General features: G+C 40.3%; 1 pseudogene; it reads left to right on the forward strand.

The window, feature by feature from the left end:
* Window positions 1-6,253: 6,253 nt before the first annotated feature.
* LOC149513929 (25S ribosomal RNA) lies at window positions 6,254-7,744 on the forward strand (annotated as a pseudogene).
* The last annotated feature ends 1,634 nt before the right edge of the window (window positions 7,745-9,378 follow it).

Here is a 9,378-nt window from a genome sequence, read left to right on the forward strand (position 1 = left end):
CAAAGCTTGTGACAATTGGTATTAGAGCACAGTTTGGTGTGTGACCATAATCTAAGACAATGTCTACTTCCAAGATAAGCCACCAACATGTTGAGGGGCAAAAGGCTCACAAGACACATACTATTGGAAAAGGCAAGAAAGGTACTAGTAGGGACATGATCTCAACCTTTAATGATCAGTTGGCCAAGGTGGAGTTGGTCATGGTTGAAATACAAGACAAGTACGAAGACTAAATGGAAGAATTAGTCTTAGCTAGAAAAGAGATAATGGAAGAGTTAAGGCAAACTCTTCTTAAAGAGATCAAAAGCCTTGCCCATAAGAACTCTACCCTAAAGGCCCTAGTCGAGGCCATGAGAAAAGAGATGGAGTAGCTCAAGAAGTGGCTCTCCACATATGAGGTAGCCACAAGGGAGGCATACTCACAATAGCTCCTAAGACTAGGGTGGAAGTTCTTAAACCAAACAAGTTTAAGGGCATATGGTCTACAAAAGACATAGACAACTTCTTATAAAGCATGGAGCAATATTTGCATGCAATGGGCATTAAAGAAGATGTTACTAAGGTAGCCACTACCTCTATGTATCTTGTAGATAACACATTTCTACGGTGGTGTCATTGGTCCAAAAAGGCCAAGTGAGGGGTTACTGCCATTGAAACATGAGAGGAGCACCAAAGGGAGTTTAAGCAATAGTTTTATCCATAATAGGCTGTAGAGGAGGCACGTACGAAGCTATAGTGGCTTACCCAACGTGGAAAGGTATGGGACTATGTTTGAGAGTTCTCAAAACTCATGCCTTAATTTCCCAACCACGAGAAGGATGAGGCCTTTTTCGTATTTATGGATGGGCTCAAGCCATGGGCTAAGTAAGAGATAAGAAAAATAGGTATCCAAGAACTCTCCTAAGCCATGACAGCCATTGAATCTTTAATGAAATTCAAGAAAGAGGACAAGTCTAAGTTTTCCATGCCCAAGGGCAAAGGCAAAGGTAAGGGAGACAAGATGAAGGATAAATGACCAATGACCAAGGATGGACCTATGACCTATTTTCTTTGCGATGGTCGATAGTGAGCCAAGGACTATCCTAATAAAGCCAAACTCATGGCCATTGTCAAAGGGTATGAAGAGTAACTCAAAAAGGATGGACTGAAGCTTGGTTTGATCCTGTTAAGTTCTATCTTGGCAAATAAAGGGCACAAGAGAAAAGGGCTCACGTTTACCAAAATCTCAGTTATAGACAAGCACTTAAATACCCTGGTAGACACAAGTGCATCTGATCTTTTCATGTTCAAAGGAGCTAGATGGATCAAGACCAGTAACTCTAAAGAGGTTTTGATCGTGGGCATGGCACAAGGAGTTGAGTTACAACTTGGTCCATGAAAAAGTAAGGAATCCATCAAGGTAAACCTTCTTGATGATTATGACTTTATTATTAGTTTATATTTCCTTGACAGGATTAATGCATTCTTTGTTCCCTTCGCCAACTACATTTGCATTTTCGACCATCAATGCCAATGCATTGTCTTAGTGAAATGAGAGCAAGAGACTAGAACTAAGGTACTATCACCCATCCAACTTGCCAAGGGCATGCGAAAGGACAACACCGCCTTAGAGGTGCTAGAGGTGTTTGAGTCATTTAAGGATGTATTGTCACAGAACTACCAAGTGACTACGACCTAAGTGAGAGGTAAACCACAAGATCAAGCTATTTTTTGATGCCAAGCTACCAGTCTAAGCTCCTTATAGAATGTCACCTCCAGAGCTAGATGAGCTAAAGAGACAACTCAAAGAGCTTCTAGATACAAGGTTCATCAAGCCCTTTAAAGCTCCATATGATGTACTAGTCCTATTTTAGTAGAAGCACATGGGTCCTTATGAATGTGCATCAACTACTAGGTGCTTAACAAGCTTACGATGAAAAACAAGTATCCCATTCCCTTCATTGCTAACTTGTTTGACTAGATAAGAGAAGCATGATGGTTTATCAAGCTGGATCTAAAATTAGGATACTATTAAGTAAGGATAGTTGAAGTTAATGAATATAAGACACAAATGTGACTTGCTATGAGGTGTATGAGTTCCTAGTCATGCCTTTCAGTTTGATGAATGCACCCATGACATTCTACATGCTGATGAACAAGGTACTACAACCTTTCCCTGACCAATTTATTGTTGTATACCTTGATTATATTATTATCTATAGCTGAACACTCAAAGAGCATGTGGATCACTTGTAGTAGGTGTTCCAAGTACAAAGAGAGAATGAACTATATGTAAAAAAAGAGAAATGTACATTCACCCAGCATGAGGTCTCATTTTTAGGCCATATTATGGAAATGGCCGGATTTGGATGAATGTTGACAAGGTCCATGCAATCTAATAGTGGAAGTTACGAAACAAGGTCATAGAGTTATAGTCATTCCTTGGTCTGACAAGTTGCTATCAACACTATATAAAAGGGGTACTAATCCATTATAGCATATTTGACCGACATGCACAAGAAAAGACAAGTTTAAGAATGGAATCTCGAGAGAGAAAAGGCCTTCGATCGCCTAAAGTAAGCTATCACACCAAGCCATATAAGGTACACACAAATGTATCCAACTTTGTTATTAAAGGTATGTTGATGCAAGATCGACACCCAATTACCTTCGAGAGTAGAATGCTTAATGAGACCAAGCATCAATATATGGTCTAAGAGAAAGAGATGATTGTCATGGTGCATTGCTTGTGCACATGAAGGCATTACTTGTTGGAAAGTAAGTTCATGGTGATAACCTACAATATGGTGACCAACTGCTTCTAAAGTTAGATAAAGCTTATTCCTAAACAAGCACGTTTGTAAGACTTCCTACCTGAGTTTTTTTTTACCATGGGGTATAAGCCAGGAAGGGCCAATGTCATGGCTGATGCACTCAACTGCAAGGTCGAACTAGTAGCAATCAATAGGCCAGATGGTTCTTTTATGGCATATATCAAAGAAAGGCTGACCAAATACCCCATAGCTTAAAGTTTGATCGAGTACATGAAGCAAGTGAAGACTAAATAGTTCTAGCTTAAAGGTGATCTACTCTACACCATGGGAAACTAACTTTTTGTCTCACAATTTCACAAGCTATGAAAGGAAGTCATGAAAGAATGTCATGACTTATAATGAACAAGCCATCCAGGTGTGCACTGCACCTTAGCCCTTGTTAAGGATCGATACTATTGGCCTAGGATAAGGGACAATATAGAGGCCTATGTCAGAACTTGTCTTATGTGCCAAGAAGACAAGATACAATAAAAGTCCCCCACTGACCTCTTAGAACCATTATTACTTTTTAAGCACCTATGGGAAAGTGTCTCCGTAGACTTTATTATTGGACTACCCTAGCTAGATTGGTGTGGTAGCATCTTTGTAGTGGTGGACTGGTTCTCCAAGAATGGAACCTTCATTCCAGTAACTAAAGAATGCCCAGTGGAGGAAGTAACCCTATTGCTCCTTAAGAACCTGGCTAAGTACTGAGGTGTTCCTCAATCCATCATTAGTGATCAAGATGGTCAATTTATGAGCAAGTTCTAAAGTGAATTGGTTAGACTTCTAGGGTCAAACTTGAGGTTCTCCACCATTGTGCACCCTCAAATGGATGGGCAAATCAAGAAGGTTAATGCCTTATTAAAAGTGTACTCTAACACTATGTTGTGCCTCCCAATGAGACTAGCCTAACCTATTGGATGTAGTTTAATTCTCCTACAATCTTCAGTGAAGCAAGGCTATAAATCAAAGTCTTTTTGAGATTGTGATAAAATAGAAGCCATGTATATCTAGTGCTATTACCTCAAGGCACACAAGATCGAACCTAACCACTTACAAATTTGGGAAAGCATGGCAAGAACAAGTCGATCTAGCCTAAGTGTGTCTAGATAAGGTAGCAAAGTGATTGAAGAAGTGGGATGATTAAAAGTGATAGGACATGCAGTATCAAGTAAGGGACTAGAAACTCGTCAAGCTACACTTGGTGCTATAGTATCTAGGGATGTAGAAGAGGCTTACTTATAGGTATAAAAGTACTTTCAAAGTTTTAAAGTGAATAGGTAGGGATGCATACAAGCTTAAGCTTTCCTTAAGGCTCATGGTACATATGAGGTTTGATGTAAGTATGCTCAAGCCCTACCACAATGACTTGGATGATCCTTATTAAAGCCAATCAAAGAGAGCACCAATAGGTATTAAGGCCCCTTATGATTGAAAGGTTAAGCATAACTTAGCCAACCGCGAGGCAACACATGCCTAAGCATGAGTACTTAGTACAATAGAAAAGCTAGTTGGATAGTGAGATAAGCTAGAAGCCAGTTGAGGCATTATGGTAGTTCTAAGATCAGATTAACAAGTTCCATAAAGAAGAATGATGAGGGCATCAATGAAATAGATAGGGGAAAATGTCACACCTTGCATCAACACTATCAGACCGAGGCTTGAGCACCAATGTTTAAAGGCTAGACTATCGATAAAGCCTCAGTCTACAACAATAAGTCCCTATGTGAGTTACTTGTTGCTAAGCCTAAGGACTATTTGGGAGAAGCTTCGAGAAAGCCCTAGAAAGATGATATAGGCACTATAGGTACGAAGGTTCTAGATAAGCATAGACACAAGCTAGATGTATAGGTGCAAAACCTTTTAAAAGAGCCAAATATGAAAATAGGTATGGTTACTGTAGCACCAGGTAGGGAAGCTTTTGGAAGGCCCAAGGCATGGATAATTTATAAGAGAGCTTGGAACTTTCTAGACCTAGTGCACTATAGAGTGTCTAAAACCAACTTTTTTCTAGAAATTTTTTAACCAACCTTGCATGTGTCTAAAGGTGTTGGAACCCTCTAGAATGTATATAAAAGTCATACACTTGGCTCATTAGTGACCACATAGGCTATGAGGGTTTAAGTATAGTTAGGGGTACCCCTACCCCCATGGTGCGAGCACATGCCTCTACCATCATTAGCATGTGTTGGTGCATGGTTCGAGCACATGTCTCAACCATCATTGGCATAAGCTGCTTTTGGTATAGGCACTTGCCTCAACCACCATCAGCATAAGCTAGCCCTTGGTATAGGCATTTGCCTCGACCACTACTGGCATATGCTGGCCCTTGGTATGGGCACTTACCTCTATCAGCATTAGTAGAAGTTGGCCCTTGGTGCAAGTAGTTACCTCGACCACCATTAGTACATGCTAGCCATTTTTATGAGCATTTATCTCAAACACCATTAGCACATACTTGGCCTTGGTGTGGGCACATGCCTCGACCACTATTGACACCTATGAACTCTTAGTGTAGGATATGACTATTTGAAAATAATGTCCCTATTTTAGATAGTTTAATGTTTACTACTAGTATATATGTAAAATATTTGATACTCTTTAGAAGATGGTTATTTAGGTCCTTTTTTCCCCCTACAAAAGGAGTAGGTATGCGTAATAGGCCTATCATTATGTATATTTATGGCAACATCCCTATAGAAAAATCTAGGTTGTGTATGCCGTTTAGTCATGCTATTTGATGACTTGTTGCTTCAGTGACTTGTAGGCACCCAGGGCCTTGATAGGCTAGCATGCACGTAGAAATGTGTCTTGGCTATGCTAAGCTCAAGCCTATGCCTATGGCTGATGCTACCCCAAAACCTAAAGAAAGTCCCTGAATAGGGTAGTAGCTCCTAAGGTGGTGCGAGTAAAAGCTATGGTCACAGGCTAGGTCTTGCCAAGTATCTCAAGTATTTGGCTGTCTCATGGTCTTTTCCAACCACTGAAGGAGAGTGAGCTTGGGCAAACTGACCATCAATGCAAATCTTGGTGGTAGTAGTAATTATTCAAATGAAAACTTTAATGGTTGAAGTAGGGAAAGGTTCTATGTGAACAACATTTGCACATGGGTTAGTCAATCCTAAGAGATAGGGGAAGCCTATTCGATAGTGTGTCTAGCATAAGCTTCGAAAAGTAATCGTGTTAAAATTCTTAAACCAAGATGTGATGATTGACAGCAGGATTAGGAAGTTTGAGACATTGGGGGGCTTTAGAAAGAGTTATCTTTTCTATTTAACAGCCTCCCTAACCTAAAAATGGCTCAGTTGGAGGTAAGGTCTAGTGGCTAGAAGAGCACTATATGTCATATAGTGTCTAGTATGCCGTCGATGGCCTTTGAAAATCTAGAGGATCAAGTGTTGTCCATGCCCATCATATTCATAACCACATATGGTCTCCAAGGTGAATAGCCTCTAGTCGATGGAACAATATAGGTAAAGGAAATTAGCAAAATGGATCCATAACCTTGAGAAAAAGATTGGCTTTGAGGGTTAGGCGTAGAGCTCCTACTCTCGAACTTGTCGATTGGCTATGCACTGTTCAACCCACTCCCACAGTGAAAGTAGGTCACCAAATGCCAACCTAAGTATAAAATGGGAATGGCTCCTTTGGGGGCTTTCCCTAGGTAATGAACAGTTAACTCAACATTGGTATGGACAAGGGGAATCTAACTATTTAATTAAAACAAACCATAATTATAGTCCTTGCAGATACTCATGTAATGTGATTTTTGCTCAGCTCTAAATGTTAAAGTGAAGAAATTCAACCAAGCAAGGGTAAATAGTAAGAGTAACTATGACTCTCTTAAGGTAGCCAATTGCCTCATCATCTTACTAACATGCATGACTGGATTAATGAGATTCCCACTATCCCTATCTACTATCCAGCGAAGCCATAGCCAAGGGAATGGGCTCAACAAAATCAACAAAGAAAGAAAACCTAGATTAACTTGACTCTAGTTTGACTTTATGAAATGACTTTAGAGGTGTAAGATGATAGGAACCCTCAGGCAAAATTGAAATACCATTACTTTTAATGTTATTTTACTTATTCCATGAATTAGATGCAGGGTATGATCCCTTCTTTTGGCCCAAGGCCAGCCTCAATCGATCAATCTGGGTGGAAAACATTGTCAGGTGGATAGTTTGGCTATGGTAGCACATCTATTAAAAGATAACACATGTGTCCTAAAATGATCACAGTGAGAATAAAAATCTCGTGTCAAACAAAAAGGTTTGTTTAATTTTGGGTTCTAGTATGAATACAAACCATGAAAGCATGGCCTATCAATCCTTTAGACCTTCAAAATTTAAAGCTAGAGATGTCAAAAAAGTTACCACAAGAATAACTAGCCTGTGGCAACCGAGCATTCATAGCGATGTTACTTTTTGATCCTTCAATGTTGGCTCTTCCTATCATTCTAAAGCAGAATTCACCAAGTGTTGGATTGTTCACCCACCAATAGGGATTATGAGTTAGTTTGAGACCATCATGAGATAGGTTAGCTTAGACTACTGATGGTAGCATCTAATAGTAATTCAACCTAGTACGAGAGAAATTGTTGATTTGCATAATTGGTCATCATGCTTGGTTGAAAAGCTAGCGGCATGAAGCTACCATGTGCTAGATTATGACTGAACACCTCTAAGTCATAATTTGAGCTAAAAGTGATGCAAGCATCCGTCGCCTTGTTGTCAACCCATAGTAGAGGCCTATGGCCCCTAAAAGCATATGTCATAGGTGTAGCCCTCATGGTGGACAAGCTACGTAGGCATCCTTAGAGCTCAATTCCCACCGAGTGGTGGGTAGATCTTTTATAGATGACTTAAATATGTGACAGGGTATTGTAAGTGGTAGAATGGCCTTGCTACCATGATCTACAAAGATTTGACCCTTTGTCACTTCAATTTATCCCTTCCCCATAGCCACCAAAGTCTCTTCACTCCATTTTTTTAAATAGTTTTTTTTGTTGTAATTGATTTAGCAGGTTGATGACATCTTTTCCTCAAGCATCCAAATAAACAACAACTAAATACCCTTAGTATTTGTTATAGGGATAGGCTCACCCTTGGTGTGGCCACTTGTATTAAACTCCATTAGCACACACTGGCCTATAGTATAGGTTGTTGCGTCGAACACCACCAACAGCATCTAGGCCTTGGTTGGTGCAGGCAATTGCATCCAATACCATTAGCAAATGCTGGCCCATTGTTGCCTCAGACATAATTAGCAAATGCTGGCCCCTTGGTATAAGATGTTACCTTGGATGCCATTGCTTGATGTTGGCACTTGGTGAGGACACTTACCCAGACCACCATCAATCCAAGTAGGCCTTTGGTGTGGGTTATTGCCTTAGACACCTATTTGGTAGATGCTAGTGTCATAGTTCATGCATAAGTCCTAATTAAGTAGGTTGAGAGATACAAGTTGTTAGAGTTGGTGTAAGAGAAGCATTAGGAAGGATTAAGACCAAGGTCTTAAAGGCACATACGAGGCCTAAGTGTGCGACTAGGGCCTAGGCTAAGGTGCGAGAGCATGGCGAGGTTAGCAACCTAGTGTCGAGAATGAGGACTACTCGTTGGAAAGATCTCTAACACCCTAGAAGAGTGGCATAGGTACATAGACACAGAAGGCTCAAGATTACCCTATAGATAGGCTAGGAGTGTGAGTACAAAAGAGTCTAGATAAGCTTGGAGGCTAGCTAGTGTATAGGCACTAAAGGTTCTAAAAGGGCCTGGCATAAGAATAGTAACTGGCACGATAGCACCTAAAGGCTCTAGAAGGCCTTAGTTACATGCAGAGCAGTGACTAGATAAGGAAATTTCTAGAACCCGCTAGGTGTGGGCACTTAGCAAGAGTGCCTAGACTCTTTCAGACCTGAGGCTTAGTAGAGAGCTTAGAACAAGTTAGACTCTACAAAGGCTTTAGCTAACCTAAGAAGTGTTTAGGGCATGAAAGGGTCTAAAAGGCTTATAAGGGCCACTTACTTAGATTAGTAAGGGCCATATGTGTTATGGAGGCTTAAGTATTAATAAGGGCCCTCCTCTTCATTGGTGAAAAGTTAAAAGTTACACAAGTAAGAATAGCCAAGTCATAGACTTGGGCATTGAGTAGTTGTATATAGCATCAAGTAAATAGAAGTTACAATTGCTTTAACTTTCTTTCTTAGCATTGTCCCAAACTCTTAGGGAGCCAATGGGGTTCATGGCAAAAGTGCTCAGCATAAAGTCAGGGACAAGGTTAACTTAGACATACGGATGGTAGTTCTTACATAAGGCCACATGGTAGTTAGGCTTAAGCTCCCAACCTATGACAATTGGTATTTGAGCCAATTCCAATTGAAGTTAATGGTATCAGAGCAGATTCAACTATAGGGACATCAAAACCTTCATTATAACCAATGTTGATGTCAGTTTAGGTTGTGCAAGCAACTTGCTTGCTAGTGTACCAGTTGTGTTATTGACTTGTAGTAGGGTTGGATAGTGTGATCATTACTAGTTGTTGATGCCAAGAATAGCACACATGGATGCCTAAGTGCTCCTAA

The sequence above is a fragment of the Durio zibethinus genome, chromosome 17 (assembly GCF_047325235.1).
Source record: "Durio zibethinus cultivar Kanyao isolate XHJ-2024 chromosome 17, ASM4732523v1, whole genome shotgun sequence".
NCBI lineage: Eukaryota > Viridiplantae > Streptophyta > Magnoliopsida > Malvales > Malvaceae > Durio > Durio zibethinus.